Source organism: Grampus griseus (genome assembly GCF_964374135.1).
Source record: "Grampus griseus genome assembly, chromosome: 9".
In the NCBI taxonomy this organism is placed as follows: Eukaryota; Metazoa; Chordata; class Mammalia; order Artiodactyla; family Delphinidae; genus Grampus; species Grampus griseus.
Window position 1 is genome coordinate 18,328,216 of NC_139003.1, and position 15,581 is coordinate 18,343,796.

Consider the following 15,581-nt stretch of genomic DNA (forward strand, 5'->3'; position numbering starts at 1 on the left):
CACATTGGTTGAACTGCATTAACTTGACTTGGTTTGGTTAAATTTAGCTTGACGTAAGCCTGCCACTTTGCACACTTCTATTGTTCTGCTGTATTTTTAATCCCTGTGGTGGTTTCCTTATTGCATTACAGAGTGAGCAGATGCATGAGAGAAATGGAAAAAGAATAAGAACATCCAAGAAGTTCGACTCTAAGTTCCATGATGACTCCCTGTCAAAGCTGTGTTCCTCTTGCTTCTGGTTTCCAGGCAGGAGACAAATAGAATCTTATTTAAAAATAGATATTATTAATGATTACTCTGTTTCTTCACCTAAAGAATAACTATCTCCCACCTATAGACAATTGATCCTGGATGTTAGGAATTGATCCAGGATGGAGAGCAGATTCCATTTTGTGTGGTTTGAGACCCATGAATGGCTCTCTGCCCTTTGCCTCCAGAGAGCTGCCTGGGGTTAGGGAGGCACGTCAGGCAGAAGCGGCCTTCACAGGCTGATCATGGTGTTTCTTACTGTGAAAAAAAAAGTTTTTCCATATCTCTCATTTCGCCCACCATCTTTGGGAACCCTTGCCTGCCTTACCGGGTCCTATCTCTAGTACTTGTGACAGCCACCACCCCTAGACCCCCTTGCCGATATGTGTATCAAGTATCATCTTCTTGGTGCAGCTGCCGCGTTGGGCAGCCCTGGAAGAGGGTCTAGGGGTACAAAGGGAGGAGTACATATATTATTTATGGTGCTTTGTCTCGGCTGTGGCAGACATGGGATTGGGAAGTGTTAGTGCCAAGCCCAAGTGGAGGGACCCATAGACTGGCCTAGGCAGAGGCAGGCCTTCATTGGGATCACCTAAGCCTTGCATTCCGGGAAGGATACTGTCCCCCATTGAGGCTGAGGGCCTATGTTACACCCATTGCTTTGCAAAATTCCTTCTTCAAGAGAGCGAGAGGGGGAAGCTTTGTCCTTAAACCCACCTCCTACATAGACAAGAAAGTATGCAATCTGAGTAAAACGCAGAGCTAACTAACAATCTAGAAAGGAATCCATTATTTCTCTGTGTTGTTTATCACAATTCATATCCCGTAGTCATTGATAAAGAGACACTTCTTTTCACTGAGAAATACTGTAACTTAATGACTCTTGAGTACAGATGGCATCACACGTTTTTATTAATCGTTATTACTTTCACGAGTAATACCCTATGCTTATTGCATGTAGCTAGACTTTACTCTTTATTTTTATTCTTTTAGTTGTCTGCCTGACTTTTTTAAAATCTTTATTCCATTACTTATGAATTCTGTCAATTTTTATGGTTTTACTCTTTTGTTAATACTGGTGGAAAAAAGAAAACCCCGAGTTTCTTCTTGCATAGGATAAATAGAAGAGATGATGCCTGAGACCTAGAATGCTTATGTGACTCACAGTATAAATGGGAAGTGAAGCCTAGAAGACTGTTGGCTCTGGAAACAGGGAGACCTGGTTAGAATCTCAGTTCAGTCACACAATAGCTTTGTGGCCTTGGTCAAACCCTCTGAAGCTGTCTCTTCATCAGTAAAATGCAGGTGATGAGAAACCTATTTCACAATAGCTTTGTGAGAGCTACATGAGATAATAAGTATCACCCCCTTACTCTATCATTATTATATTAAACCACATGAACTTGACATTTCCTATATTTTAAAAACCTGAATATTTATACATATATATAGTTCAATCTTATGTTAGTTAGTATGATGCAAAGCTGTAATCCAAACTCAAGCCTTCTGTGTCCCAGCCCCTTGCACTTCCATACTTTGCTAACTTTTGTTGTCAGTGAAACTTATTTTCAGATGGACATGTAAAGGAAAAAAAATGTTCCCCGCAATTCCAGTTCTACAAGGTTCAAGCCTTTAGCCACTGTAGTTGCCCTGAGAGGAATTCAGGTTGGAGAAAAACAGGAAGTATTTTGTGCTTTGGATATACCAGCCCTTAGATAGTTAAGATACATATCTAAGGAAAATTTTCAAATTTCAAAAATTTCAAAACTTTCAAATTTCAAATGATAGTTAAGATGCATATCTAAGGAAAAATGTCAGATTCTTACGTCTTTCCATACATAAAAAAGCACTAAAATCATTAACTTGAGATGTCTGTTCTTTGTGATTAGCAGTAGTATTTTTGATGTTTGGCTACATGTTTTTCCCAGCAAAAAAAAAAAAAAAATTCTATTTATCTTGGCTCCTCCCTTATCTCTTCCAAGCTGTTCCTCAGGGCTGTCTGCGAGGCTGTCTCTGGGCTACACTCCTCAGTAAGGACCCCAAATAAAACCTAACTCAGTTTTTATGTTGTGCATTTTTATTTCAGTTGACAGACAAGTGTTGCCAAGTGGAATTACGGAGCAGCTTAATATAGGAGATGTGTGAAGAGAGCAAATAGTAAGAGTGGGAGAGAAAGAGAAGGTATGGGCTTGGTGCAAACATCTAAAGTTTATGAATATAACGTTTGCCCAGTTACCCTGCCTCTCATAAGAGAGCAATGAGGTGTATGTGGTGGAAGATCTCCATTATCTTTCTTAATGCCAATGTCATTTGTTAGGTAATGTGATGGTTAATTTTATGTGTTCACTGGACTAGGCCACAGGGTGCCCAGACATGTGATCAACATTAGTTTGGGTGTGTCTGTGAGGGTGTCTCCGGATGAGATTCCATTTGAATAGGTAGACTGAGGAAAGCAGATTGCCCTCCACAATAAGGGTGAGCCTCATCCAATCAGTTAAACACCTGAATAGGAAAAAGGGTGGAGTAAGAGGGAATTCTGCCTACCTGACTGCTGGCACTGAGATGCCAGCCTTGTACTCTGACTGGAACCTACACCCCCAGCTCTCCTGAGTCTCCATCTTGCTGACTGCAGATCTTGGGACTTCCATGCAGCCTCCATAATCACATAATCACATTTATCCTTATAATAAATCTACCCCCCATCTATCTAGATAGATACATGTAGATATATAGACATATTGATATCCTTGTGAGGGTTAAAGGAGATCTCTCTATATATAAATTCTCTCTATTGATCTTACTAAAGGATCCTGATAAAGATCAAAAAGAGAGAGAGACATTGTAGCTTAATTTTGCAGGTTCTTGTGAGGATTAAAGGAGATAATATATAATATACAGTAATATATTTATTATATATTTATGTATATAGAGAGAAACAGAGAGAGTGTGTGTATATATATACAGAGAGAGAGACAAAGAATGTATATCTATCTGTCTATCTATCTATGGAGAGAAATATAAACATCCTATTGGTTCTGTTCTTAGCAGAACACTGACTTATACAGGGATGGATGCCAAAGGTTTCCTTTAACAATGGTCTCTGGAGCTGCCATCCATAATTGTACCTAAGGATTTTTGTTTGTTTGTTTGTTTGTTTTAAAGATAATGGTGTTAGCCATCACTTTTTTTTTTTTTTTTTTTTTGGCAGTATGCAGGCCTCTCACTGTTGTGGCCTCTTCCGTTGCGGAGCACAGCCTCCGGATGTGCAGGCTCAGCGGCCATGGCTCACGGGCCCAGCCACTCCGCGGCATGTGGGATCCTCCCGGACCGGGGCACGAGCCCGTGTGCCCTGCATCAGCAGGCAGACTCTCAACCACTGCGCCACCAGGGAAGCCCAGCCATCACTTTTAGATTTAGGTTTTCAAAGTCTGAGCACACAAACCCCCTAGTCTGTCTTTAGGCAGCAAGCTTTGTTTTGTCTGTGAGGCCATTATGCAAATAGAAACGCTTCCTGTGGGTGAAGAGGAATGTGTCTCAGATTTCAGTGGCAGTGTCCTGGGCAGAGTTTGACATGGTGTGTCATTTGAATTCTGCACTTGAATTCCAACTCTGCTATTTATTGGCTATAAGAAGTAACTTTTTTGAGCTTCAACTTTTTCACCTGCAAAGTGAGCACAGCAAAAAGTAGCTCAAGAGGGGTCTGGGAAACACTTAAGAGGACAATGTATGTGAACTGCATACTCACTGTATGCAGAACTCATTGTAACTCAATAGTGTTTAAAGAATATTAGTTGTTGGAATGTATTCTTGTATGCTGAAAGGAGTTTGGGTTTTGGACTTGTGTACTTAGGTTAGTTAATCTTTTTGAGTGTAAGGATCTTCATGTACTAAAGCTCAAAAAGAGAGAGAAAGAGAGATTACAGCCCACTTCTGCTGGTTCTTGCGAGGATTAAAGAGAATAATGTATGAACCATCTCTAGCAAAAATCCTGGCAATGCATGTGCTTCCTTTTTCCTATAAAAGTATAACTCTTGGGCTTCCCTGGTGGCGCAGTGGTTGAGGGTCCACCTGCCGATGCAGGGGACACGGGTTCATGCCCCGGTCCGGGAAGATCCCACATGCCGCAGAGCGGCTGGGCCCGTGAGCCATGGCCGCTGAGCCTGCACATCCGGAGCCTGTGCTCCGCAACGGGAGAGGCCACAACAGTGAGAGGCCCGCGTAAAGCAAAAAAAAAAAAAAAAAGTATAACTCTTTATTAAATTAATAAACGATTAGTTACTTTAATGTTACTCTAAGTGTATATTTTTAAATAAAGAAAAATCAGAGAACTGCTCACACCCAAGTTTTGGCAAGTGGTGTCTGCATGCATCTTCCACTGTCACCCGTCACTATCACCTCTTCCAGCTCCACAGAGCTTCTCACCCTGAACCCTTCTTAGCCCATCAAGAACGTGTAACTGTGAAACACAAGGCCCCCCAAGATTCTACCACAAGAAACAATTGTTGAGATGTATGGCTGACAGATATGTATTATCTCTGCTATCTGGTACTCAAGACTGTCACATAGTTATGAGATTTCACAGGAAGGAGAAAGAGATTTCAGCTTTGAACACTTAGATGAGCCAGAAAAAGGAAAAAATTCTAAACTCATCACATATTCAGAGCTCCCTCGCCATGATCCTTGTTTATTTATAGATCTTATAACCACTCTTTCTGAGAGATCTTAAGGTACAAATCAGTTAATGGTATACTCAACCTGGTTCAAGCTCTTGGAAGATCATTTTCTCCTTGGCAGTGAGATAAGAGGCAAAGAGAAGGCATTTGTAAAATATTCAGTCCTGGCCTCATCCTCTTTTTAGCTCTGTATAGTCTGGGGCAGGTCACTTAACCCCTCTGAGGGTTAAAGACCTCACCTGTAAGGTAGGACCAATGCCTACCTACAGGCTGAACTAATAAAACCTGAATGTAAGTAGGCTGCACAGAGGAGGCGATTTCATACACTCCCTCCTTCATTTCAGAACCCACTCTAAGGATGGAGAGAATGATGCAGGCTTGAGATTGAACAATGACTCGCATGTGACACTCCTTTGATGAGATGGGTCCCTGATCCAAGATGGCCCTTGGTGACTGCTCTTCACACACTGGAGGTGCCCGTGCAGTGTGGGGCTTCTGTATGGGGCCTCTGGAGTCAGACTACCTGTCACCTCGTCATATAAAACTCTTGGCGCATTGCCTTTCACTCGAGTCATCTTAGCAGGACCTCTTGGTTGTATGTCTCTAGATTCCACGTCGCCCCCATAAAGTAGGACAGTCTGCTCTCCGGCAGCTCTTTAGAGGACAACATTCATTCCCTTTCACCTGCCCCTTCACTTACTCTTCCCTAAGGGTGGTGGAGTGACAGTGACTTATTTGGTGAATCTAGGACTTTTCCTGAATTTGAATTGTGCATACTTGGGACAGCATTTTCCAGATCTTCTCTCTCTCTCTCACTCTCTCTTTCTCTCTCTCTCTCTCTCTCTCACTCTCTGTGTGTGTGTGTGTGTGTGTGTGTGTGTGTGTGTGTGTGTCAGAGAAAGCAAGCCTGTCTTTGGGTTGCATGCATTTTCCACCAGGTAAATGACTAACCTCTGAAAGGGAGACACAGTGGTCCAGCTTTGCATGGCCCTGGTGGACACATTGAATCCAGGTGCATGGGGCACATGATGGATGCTGGCTGCAAAGTTCAAACCCTATTCTCCACCTCAGGCTTGTCAGAAACAAAGCTGATATTTGATGTCTGTATCCTTGTGTCTATGGCTCAATTTATTCTCAGCTCAGGAAATGAAGAGCAGTCACCCTCAAACTCCAATAGACTGTGACTAATACATGTTGACAATTACTTTGACTTTTGTTTGCCCAGGGATTTCCAGGCTAGGAACATACAATATGCTATTTTTCTGAACATCAGATAAGTGTTCGCTTCTCAAACAAGTTCTGATACTCTTAAAATAGACAAATACAACTTTCGTATATGGGGGCATTAAATCAGATTATGATTTGGGTAAATATCTTTCTAAGCTTTGCTACAAGGGTATCTCTCTTTGAGATTTTTTATTTTTTTTATAAATTTATTTATTTATTTGGCTGCGTTGGGTCTCTGTTGCTGCACGCAGGCTTTTCTCTAGTTGCGGCGAGCGGGGGCTACTCTTTGTTGAGGTGCGCGGGCTTCTCACTGGGTTGCTTCTCTTGTCACAGAGCACGGGTTCTAGGCGCGTGGGCTTCAGTAGTTGTGGCACTCGGGCTCAGTAGTTGTGGCTCGTGGGCTCTAGAGCGCAGGCTCAGTAGTTGTGGTGCGCAGGCTTAGCTGCTCCGCGGCATGTGGGATCTTCCTGGAGCAGGGCTGGAACCCGTGTCCCCTGCACTGGCAGGCGGATTCTTAACCACTGCGCCACCAGGGAAGCCCTCTTTGAGATTTTTTAAATGACTACTGAAGAGAATTTTTTGCAAATATTTGCTTTTGTTTCTGCCTTTTTAAAATTAATGTCTATATATAGTTTGGGCATTGGCAATGCTACAAAGCTGATCCCTCTTCAATGCCAGAGTTAAATCAAGGCCAACTCTGGGCACATGGTCCCAGAGTTTACCCAGATGACTGATGCCTGTTCACTGGACAAAAGCAGCCCTCTGAGAAAGGCTGTATTGCAGAGTGTTAGCAATGAATCCCAGAGTCAGATACCTGCCTTAGACCCTGGCTCCATCTTACTCGCTATGATCTGTGGTACCTTTTAACCTTCCCATGCCTCAATTTCTTCTTTCACAAATTGGGGGAATAATAGTAACTGTCTTGTAAGTTTCCTTTAGGGATTACTTAATTAACAGGCTTGGAATAATGCCTGGCATGGAGTAACAACACTGGTTCTGGAGCCAGACTGCCTGACTCAACCTGCCACCTACTCAACCTCTGTAGGTCTTGGCTTCCTCATCTATAAAACTGGCATAACAATACTTACCTCTTGGGGTGATTACAATGCATAATTGGGAACATCTGTGCAGAGTTTGTGGCAAGCAGTTGCATAAATAAGACAGAAGTTTATATTTTTCTATCATGTAAAAGAAGATTGAAGGAAGGCACTCCAGGTCTGATAAGGCAGCGGCACCATTAAAAGAATCTAGGCTCCTTCTGTCCTGTGGCTTTATCCATGCTGTCTCGTGATTCAATCTGGCTGCTTGAGCTCCAGCATTACATCTACAATCCAGGCAGCAGAAGGGAAGAAGGGGCAAAGAAGAGATGGTATACACATAACCCTTTACTTAGTTGTTAGGTTTACCGAGAAATGTTCTCTTAGAAAACTCAATTCCCTTTGCTTGGTTAGCATGGAATTAGAGCCTTTTCTCTACTATAATTTTACTTCCTATAAAAACTTGCTGGGGATTTTTCTGCATTCATAAGCAGAACGAATCACATAGTTTCAGAAAACATTTTCCCCCAAGAAGTTTCCTATATACATATATGAAACAAGTTGTATGTGTGTGTAGACATGCTGCAGTCGATGGGCTTATAGTGTATATATTTGTCATTTACATTTTATGGAGGCTGCCCTCTGATAATCTTAACTTTTGGGGGGTCAGAAACCCACCTGAGAATCTAAAAGAAAGCTTGGAAGTCCTCCCTGGAAGAATGCACATAAAAACATACACTCCTAATGGTGCATGTAGTGGGTTTTTATTGCATTGAAAAGGTATTTCTTTCTCAGAAATAATATTAAAAAATGTACAGTGATTTATGACTCATTCACTCTCATAAATGTTCAAGCTTGGCGAATTGTTTTGACAATGGGCTTTCCTTTGCTCTTAACAAAAGTCCGTGAGTTTCTCGGGAGCGTGCTCCCATTTCTCGACAAAGTCTTGTGATTCTACTGGTGACTCAAAGCCCTGATTCTGAGCAAACTGATGATGCCTGCAGCAGCAGACAAGGCTTCTTTCAGGATTTTCGCAGAGTATTCGAAATTTATAATGCAATGTGGGGCCTCCTCACACCCAAGGAGTCCCTCCCCCGCCCCGAGGCACTCCCCACCCCATTATTCTTTCAACGTTGTTATCCCTATATGAAATCATCACAGTCGTTTGTTTAATAAATTTATTTCCTTAAAAACTATCGTCTTAAAATCTTATTCATCGTGATTACTGAGCTTTTTGTCTCTGCACCAAATTGTGAGTGAGTGCCTCTCTTGACCCACCCTGATCTTGGCCCTCGAGGTTGGGCAGTTTGAAATAGGTTGGACTGAGGGGTGTGGGGAGGATTTACTCCACAGAAACTGGCAACCACTGCAAATCAGACCTCCCCCGCTCCCCGCTCCCCAGAGCCCTGGTTATTAAACACTATCCACAGACCACTGCCAACAAGCCTCATTGCCAGAAGCCCTTGTACTTTATCCTCCAGCTCTTCTCTGAATGTTGGGTTCCTGAACTTGCTGTAAGTGAAAACCAGCGCCCCCTGGAGGACGATGCTTCCCCTGCAGCTCTCTTAAGAGGGGGGCTGTTTTTCCTCTGCCAGTCTTCATTCCACTGAGCCTAAAAGTGAGGTGAATATCCTCCTGGGATATCGCAGCTTTTCGTTTATTTCCTCTCTCAACATCTCAGATACTTTGAAGTACATGGCATCAAACTGTAAGCCCCACTGTCCCTTCTACTGACCCCAGGGTCACTCTTCCACTTTTCACCACCCCTTCTGTAACCATTCTCCAAGACTTCCAACATCCGTATAATTCTTGGTGCCTCTGGTATCTCATTTAGTTGACCCCCTTCAATTGTTATGAACTTTTCCTCTCTTTACTGTTACTACCAATACATCTCCTACCATTAAATCTCAAATTTCAGCATCGCATCCTGACCAATACCTCTTTCCCCTGCTTCTAACACTCACACTTCATCAATTCCTTGGCGCCATTAAGACCCCTGATCCACTCATCTTATCTCACTTCACTGTCCATCACCTCCACCTTCCCTAGACAGTCATCATCGCCTCGTCCTTGATTCCCTCTTTATCCAGCTTAGATTCCATGGTCTATTGCAATAATTGTTCTTCCCATTTATGTTTAGCTGGCAAATGGATTTTTTCTGTTCCCACCAATAGGAGGATCAAAGACATTTTGTATTCAGACAGAACAGACAACAGTATGCATTTACAGATTTTCCCCAGGGCTCAGTTAACTGTCTTTCTTTCTGTTGTAGTTCAAAGGTATCTGGACCTCTGGACATCCCACCTTGATCCATTATACCAATGACAGCATGCTAATGGGACTGTCTGAGCAAGAAATGGCTAGCACACTGGAGACCCTGGAAAGAAACATGTACTCCAGAGGTCGGGGAGTAAACCCCATCAAGACTCAGGATGCGTGCCACACCAGTAAAGTTTTTAGGGGTCCAGTGGTTGGGGCATTCTGGGACATTCCATCCAAGGAAAGGAAAGCACAAATTATTGCATCTTGAAACTATCATAATGAAGATGCTTTTCTTGGGAAACAGCAAGAGTGCCATTAAATGATAAGCTCGGATTGTTTCTTAGGCATTTGGGGCGTCTTGTGCCAGAGGACAAGCAAGCAAGAAGAGTCACCATCCTTCCTTGCTTCTCCACCACGCCCCTCCCCCCACCCCATGTACACACAAAACAACTCAACCACCCTCAAGGTCCACGGAGGCCTCTTCTCACCTGCTGGAATGTGTCTCTCTAGGTATGCACATGCATCACCTCCCTCTCCATCCTCCTTCCGACGCTGCCAACCCTGCCCTCATCTCTACCCTGATCACCTCCTTTGTCTTCATCATGTGGCTTAACATTGTCTGGCCAAATATTACATTAGCTTGTTTTTAGGTATGTTTACTATTTATCTCTCCCTGGCTAGAAAGGAAGCTGCATGTGATCAGAGACTGTCCTGTTTATCTCTGTAATCCCAGGACCTAAAACAGTAACTGTTGGCATTAAACATTCAGTAAATATTTATTGGATAAGTGAATGAGTTTGTTGACTGAATACACTTCTTCCATAAAGGTACCAAACTTGCTAATACTACATGTGCTTTACCTATGCACAGAGATCTTTTCTTATAGTAGATTTTCTCAGGACGGGTATGGTGCTGGCCACTGAGGATGAAACGGGGGCTGGCAGCCAGGAAGTTATCAATCATGTCATCCAAGTCCATGCTCAAGTCCAAGCTGCCTACAAATACCAGAACCTGGGTTAGCAATTCTGTAGGTTCACTGACCTGCACCCACCCCACTCCACCCCTCCAAAACCAGGACCCCAGACAAATGAGGAGACCCCTCAATCTCACCAGTCACCTATTCCTAAATTGGAGCGCAGGAGACTTATTTATCTGCACTACTGTCGCAGCAAAAATAGAAATGAGACTTTTCTGATCAACAAGGAAAATAAGGAAACAGTGAACAGTCTGGGGAAACAACATAAACAGGCCTGAAAGAGTTAAGCAATCTTGGTTATTCTTTAGCTGTTACTACTAACAAACACTTGTAGCTAGACTTGTCCTTCACGAAGCTGACTGCTCTCTGACTCCATACAAATTACCATTTGCACCTGACATTTCTTCTCCCCCTACACTCCCTTGCAGCACTCTTCATTTCAGAAAGAAGGTCACGGGCCAGTAACTTCAGGGACACCAGACCCGGTTGCTGAGCCACCTGATGCCAGCGTTGGCCATGAATTTGCAGAAGAAAAGAAACGCAAGACCTTCACTACTTTGATCCTTATCACATACCCCCAGACTGCAGACTGCGAGCCCCACGCATAAAATCTTCTCCGATTCCCCAAGGAGGGAGGCACAGTTCTTGAGGCATTAGCGTACTGTGTCCTCCCTTGGCCTGGCAAAGAAAATAAAGCGCCTCTCTATTTCTTATCTTCCAATTCTCTGTCTCCGTATTGCTATTCGGCATTGGTGCACAGGGAGCCAGATTTGGCAACGCTCGCTACGCGGCCCATTCCCCTCGCAGTGACGGATGGGTAAGTCTCTCCTCTTGCCACTAGTGTACTAAGTCCCCTCCCTCGGGAAGCAGGAGCCGCAGGCCGCAGAGGTTCTCAGCCACAGGGCCACCCCACCTCGGGATAAAGAATTCATTAATGCCTTAGGCATTTAATACAATGCCTCCCTCAGTCATCTGCTTTCTCTTAGGCTGTTTTGACTGGGAGAAAAAGGGTGGAGTCACTGCTGCAGGGGCGGGAAATTGTGCTGAAGCCCACAGATGCGCAGACGTGCTCTCACGCACGCGCATGCGCTGTAAGAGTGTGGCCGGCACCAGTGCTCGTGGTGTGGATAATGAATGCTCTTTGCGAATAACTCCACCCCTGGGGGTTGGTTCCTTTTTATTTTGATGCTCTTAGGCAATGTGAGGTGAGGGAGGCCTTTGCCTCTATGCGGAATTTAAGGGGAGGAGGGCGCCAAAAATCTCAGGAATCGAGATAGGTTATATTTTAATGCAATATTTTAAAAATTGAAATTAATGCCAAAAAATCCATGATGAACAAAATATCAAAATTTTAAAAGAAGGCCACTTAACTAACTTGTTGGTATTGGGCCAATTAATATTACCAAACCTCAGTTTCTTCAATGCCCCAAATGGGAAAGGAATAGTCAGTTGTCTTGACCAGGAGGTTGTAAGGGTCAAATCAGACAGTGAATTTGAAGTGCCTGATACATGGAAGGCACCCATGGATATTATTATTCACAGGAATTTATTGAACAGTTGTGCTAAAGGTGACACAATGTTTGCTTCTCTCTCTCTTTTTTTTTGCTCTTCTGCTGTATCTATGAGTCTATGAGGAAGGTTAATATTGACAGTTCTCCCAACGATGTTTGCCATCTAAACCTCATCTTGCAAACAAAAATAAATATTGACACAGCTCCCCGACAGACCAGTTCCCTGAGCTTCTTATGTCCAGCCCACTCCATGACAGGAGCTGAAGCCTCTGTCCTTTTCCTGTGACCTCCACGCTTTCTCATCTCTCCCTGCTTCCCACTTCCAGAGGACCAATCTCAGGCGTTCTCATTCCAAACTGATGATTGCTCAGCCAAGGGTACCAAAGGATGGAGTGGGCAGAGGCGGGGAGAAAGACGCCTTTGTTGGCATGACAGGAATGCTCACCCTGTGGATTTCTCCTGGGGCTGCTGTTGTCAGGTGCCTGGTGTGTGGTTATCACAGTTTTGCTGCTACCTGAAATGAGGAGTAGTGGTGAGGCCACGGTATGGATGGAGGGCAGAGTTCCAAACTGGAGACCATGACTCAGTAGTGGACCACGAAATCATTTATCATGGAATCAGGAGTGAATCATGGTTGCAATCAATACTAGAAAAATAAAACAAAACAGAATATGCAATATCAGAGTATGCCACAGATAATAAGGATGAAAATTGTTTTGTGGGTCTTTGGTGTCTGTGATACATATACATATGTGCACTGTGTCACATATGTGAACGAAGAATGTCACCTGCCATATCGGTAAAAAAAGAATTTGTGGCCATCAAGCCATCAGCCGCTGGCAGCCACCCCCAACGGTGCACCCTGAGGGGATTCAGGATGGAAAAAAAAACAGGATACTGTCCCTAGATAGCTAAGGTGCATATCAAAGGAATAACTTCAATGAGCCCAGACTCTTGCATCTTCCCATACATAGAAAATTGCTAAATTCCTTAACTTGAGATATCCGGTTTTCTTTAATTAACCATAATCTTTTGATGTTCCAACTACCAGGTCTTTGTTGCAAAAACTCCTACATATCCTGGCTCCTCCCTCACCTCTTTGGAGCAGTCCTCAGAGCTCTCTGAGAGGCTGTCTCCCTCAGCAAGTCTGCTGAATAAAACATAATTCTCAACTTTTAGGTTGTGCATTTTTTTTTCAGTTGAAAACAACGTATTTCCTACTGTGAGTCGTGGTAAAATAACTTGAAAGCCACCGGTGTAGTGGATAAGAGTTCAGGTGCCATATAGTCAAAGTTCTTGGGTTTAAATCTTGACCATGCCACTTACTTGCTATGAGACCTTAGCAATTTCTTTCCCTTCTCTGTGCCTCAGTTTCCTCATGTGTAAAATGGATGAATAATAGTACTCACTGCAAAGAGTGGTTATGAAGATTAAATGATTTAATGCACACGATGCTTGTAGAATAGTGCCAGGCACATAGTAAACTCAATAGAAATTAGCTATTATATTATTACTATCAGCAACAGCACCTTCATGTAATGTATGTAAAGTGTCTAAAGCAGTATCTGAAACATAATACGGGCTCAGTTTGTCCTTGTGCAAGAGACTTTGCTGCTTACTTTATTCTACTGTATTCTCTTCTCCTCTGCTTTCTGGCACACAGGAAGATGACACTTGCCCATCTCACTGAAGATAGGCAGAACCTCGCAAGTAGGTCTGGCCAGTAGATTGTAGATGGAAGTGATGTGTGCCACTTGCAGGCCTGAGCAATTCATTACTCATTTGTGACTTCCTGGTGCTCTTTGGCTCTCCTGAGGCAAACCCTGAAGACTTGGGTTGGGGCAGCAGTGAAACAATGTGGTGGAACCTCTAGCCTGGGTCCTTGAGGGACTGCGAATAGAGCCTACTAGCTCCTTTCACCTCCAGCAGCCTGTGTGGACAGGTAGCATGTAACCTTTGTATGTCTGTTGATAACAGCTTTATGCAGATATAATTCACACGCCATCATATGCACCCTATTAAAGTGTACGATTCGGTAGTTTCTCATATATTTACAGAATTATACTAGATTTCACAGGACTTTGAATGCCAAGCTAAAGAGTTTATGTTTTAGGGCTTCCCTGGTGGCGCAGTGGTTGCAAGTCCGCCTGCCAATGCAGGGGACACGGGTTCGTGCCCCAGTCCGGGAAAATCCCACATGCCGTGGAGTGGCTGGGCCCGTGAGCCATGGCCGCTGGGCCTGCGCGTCCGGAGCCTGTGCTCCGCAACGAGAGAGGCCACAACAGTGAGAGGCCCGCGTACCGCAAAAAAAAAAAAAAAAAAGTTTAAGTTTTATCCTGTACTTAATAGGAAATTGTCTTTTAATTGCAAAAAATGTTTATTAATGAAATAATCTGACAAAGAGTATCCTCCCTTACATTTGGCTTATTCCTAACTTTATCCCTATGTTACACGTTGTTTTCTTCATGTTTGTAATCATGTCCTATTTATGATTTTGTTTTCTACTTTCACCTTAGTGTTATTTCATATACACTTTTCTCTATATCTAAATTGTCTTCATTTTTAATGGCTACACTTCATCTCTTGCTATTATTGGACATTTACAGTTTTACATTATGTGTATAGAACTGTTTTTCATCCATACAGGTGTGTGTGTGTGTGTGTGTGTGTGTGTGTGTGGCTAGACTAGGGTGAGGCAAGTGAAGTGCCAAGGGTAGAAAGCTTAAGGAGGTGTCCACGTTCAGGCCTGCAATTTTTCACCTAAGTACCTCACTTGCCTCACCCCAGTCCCAGCCCTATACCTATAGTATGGTATGTGTGTGTCTGTGTGTGTGTGTGCGCGCACGCGCATGTATGTGTGTTTTCGTTTCAAATTATTTCCTCAGGATGAGATTACTGGTTCTCATGATGGGATTATTGGTTTCGAGTACATTAAGATTCATATTGCTCTTAATAGGAATTACTAGAATGTTTCTCAGAAGAATTCCATTGATGGATTTCTAAAGAATAACTTTGATATGTGTACAATGTCATTTTACAAAGATTACAGAGGCAACAGGGCCTATCAAAACAGTATGTTCCAAATACAGTACTATTGTTGCTACAGAAGAGCCACAGGTCTGACTTTTTACATTTGATAGCCCAGTCAGAATACTCCATTTTTAACCAGTTATGCTTTCATGCAGTCAACTTGTAAACTCAATCATCAAAGAAAGAACAACAAAGCCATTCATAATGAATATACGTCCCTAACAGATAACCCCTCTGTGTATAGCAACCTGGTCACTCAGGGTGACTTTGGACGGCAACCTCTATGCCGACAAAGATCTTATGAATGCAGCGTGGTAGGCTACTGCTGTTCTACCACAAACCAAATTCCCAGCGGTAGGCTCAAATTAAAATTCTCTTACTGGGGGGACAAATAGTATCAGAATTTGCCTACTAACAACAGTTTTTATAATAGTCAAAAGGAAAAACTCTCTGGGCTAGTCTGTTTTGTATAAATTTTTCCTAGGGGGGGCGCTTTTTAGAAGTCACTAAACGGAAAATCACCAGAATGGAGTTTAGAGAGGTCTGGTTCCTGAGTCATTCACCGGGCAGAGGTAGTTCCCAATCTTGCATAATTAGGGGAAATATTAAAGGGAGA